Genomic DNA, 2,956 nt, shown 5'->3' with positions numbered 1-2,956 from the left:
TGTGTGTGTGTGTGTGTGTGTGTGTGTGTGTGTGTGTGTGTGTGTGTGTGTTCTTAGAGGTTGTAACACGCACTGGGTGTCTGAAACAGTGGGAACCGTGTAAAGGGCAGTAACTTGGCCATCTTTGCAACGATTTAAATAAAACTTCGAACAAATAAAATTCAACTGAGTGGACGATAAATTATTTGTCTATAATATGAAGAAGATTAACCTAAGCGTCTGACTAAAATAAAATCAAGTGTTTCAAATTTCAACGAAAATCGGGTAAAACAGACATAGCTTTACAGCTTCTTAAAAGTCAAACAAAATTGCTGTACCCTTTCATAGTTGAATGATAAACGATAATAAATGAACTAGAGATACAACGGTTGGTATTCTCGTAATTTTCCCCCTGTACTAGGTTGTGCCGTCGGCTCATTTATGCATCTGCGCTGCGTCTGAGCGTGGCCTACATTATTAAAGAAGGCCACGGTCTGAGACCCCCCGCCCACCCCCACCCCAACCGCCACGTAAAAAGCGCACCGAATTACAGGATAGAAGGGGAATAACTGTATATTCATTTGCGTTATCCTTTGCAACACAAGTATCTTCCCTTGGATTGGACCAATAGGCCTAATTTAGATTTATTTTAGGAAGTTCTTTTTGCCACAGATTTTACCTCGATGTTTGTTTCAATGCTCTGAACTCCTATATTACTTTTGGTCTAATGTCATGGAAGAGACTGAGAGAGGGGGAAAAGGGGAGAGGAGAGGGGAGGGGGAGGAGGGGAGAGAGAAGTGTTTCCCCTTAGCAGAAGTATGGAATTAGCTTGAGGGCAAATTTTGAGGCCACGTTTTGTTCATTTTCTTATCAAAATTGGAGCGTAGTATATTATGCGGTCAAAAATTCGTGGCGCAACTTATGTCAAACGTCTCTTTAACAACGAGTGAATCAATGTCACCCATACTTTGCTTGGAAGTTTGCATTAATTTGTCTTAACTTAATTATATTTTTCAATAACAATTGAGGCTAGATTTTTAAAAAACTTTTCTTCATAAATTTATATTTTAAAATACTATAAATCTCAATTATGCATAAAATAGGATTGTTCACAGCAATTCCTCCTTCTAATACACATTTTGCAAACTATGGCCTACGTAACCGCTCACCAATGACACTTTTTGGTGGCAAAACTCGTTACAACAAATTGATTTTATAGTGTACAGTTTTTTAGCACTAAAGGTTCTCAAAACAAGCGTTCAATAAGAATTAAGTCGCGATTCAAAAAAAATTTTTTTTAAATAATGGACCTGCTTTTAAGAGTGATTTTAAAACCCGTAGAAACTAACCACTAGGATTGTTTTAAAAAATGATTATTTATAAGACATTTTCAAGAATACAGCTAGCAGATGTTTACAAAAATGTTGATCTGTTTACAGGGGCGAAGTGTCTATATAATCAAATAATCACTGCTTCCCTTCCTAATTTTGAAACATTGTCGCTGTCAAATTCATTCTTAAACGTAAACCTCTTAAATTAAATGTAAAAAGACGTTCGTATTCAACAATGAACAGTATGCCTAACATTCAAAACGGTTTCACGGCCACAGAAATAGCCTCCTCACCCCTCTCGGGCCACTCCATAAGCAGTCGCAAGCTTTGATTAAATAAGCTTAAAGTGAGTCTGGAAGAGTCTATCAATAGAATTGAAGGGGACATGTACATAGCAGTCCAAGCTGTTTCCTTGCCACTTTTACCCTGTTCACCCCTTTGGGGCCACAGTTAAAATCAATCTCAAGCCCTGATTATGTATGCTAACTAACGCTGGTTGAGTCTACCTCACAAATGTGAGGGGAACTAACTCCTAATAACCTCTTGACTGCTGCGTGTGCTTGTTTTTTTTTCCTCGACTTTTTACCGTCCTATAATCAGATCGTGACCTCGATTATGACACCAGCTCCTGGCCGCGGAAGGCTAGCAAAAACAGCCAAATGTGAAATTTAAAAAATGATAATTGTCATGTTCTACCAAAGAATTAGACTCATTGGTAGATCTATAACATATAGATCTAGTACTGCTTCTTTGCTTTGTGTTTATGTATTCACATCTAAAGTTAAATCTAATTTTAGTTGGAACTGATATTTAATAAGATACTTTTCCGATTATTTTGGCGGTTGAACATACAATATGAATTCCGGATTTGTTTTCATTCACAACTCAGAGTCGCCGCCTCGAGTAAGATTCTTGTGTGATATCTACAGGCCATATCTGGTCCCGTTTCACTTTGATTACCCTGTTAAACAAGTCAGCCTTCGCCCCTGTCTGTTTAAACAAATTGATACAAGTCGTTGTGCAAAAGTTTTGAGAACCTATGTTCGATAGTTGACGACGTATTTACTATAAGGCCTAGTGACTTTGTGAAGCACATGTTGTAATAAAGTTGTTTCTCAAACGGTTTTTAATATTTCACCATGTGCACACACTTATGTATTATAAACATTCACAATTTCCTTAAACGTCATCCTTTTGCAATAAATTTAGTATCAACATGCTCAAAATGAAAGGTTCTTTTGTTTTGTGGATTCATGTTTCACTTCAAACTAATATAATAATATGAACATTTTTTAGTGTTGGGTATCTACTTGTAGCCAATCTTTTCAAAAATTTGTTCATTGTGGCCTACGTGAGTAATTTGATCTGAGTTGTTGTTTTGTTGTTTGTTTGTTTGTTTGTTTGTTTGTTTGTTTGTTTGTTTGTTTATTTTCATTATTTTTTATAAATTGAATAGCAGAATGTAAACAAACTTGTGTTTGTTATTTGATTTGTTATTTACCAAAAATTTTGAATTTTTTGTTTTGGCTGCCTTTATCATGTTCTTTGTCTTACTCTATCAGATCTTGCCTCGTTGGGTTGAAAGATTTTCATTTTATTTGGTTCTCTCTCTCTCTCTCTCTCTCTCTCTCTCTCTCTCTCTCTCT

This window comes from Aplysia californica, unplaced genomic scaffold (genome assembly GCF_000002075.1).
Source record: "Aplysia californica isolate F4 #8 unplaced genomic scaffold, AplCal3.0 scaffold01099, whole genome shotgun sequence".
Taxonomy (NCBI): Eukaryota; Metazoa; Mollusca; class Gastropoda; order Aplysiida; family Aplysiidae; genus Aplysia; species Aplysia californica.
The sequence above is the reverse complement of the archived record's forward strand: the minus strand, read 5'-3'. Positions refer to the sequence as shown.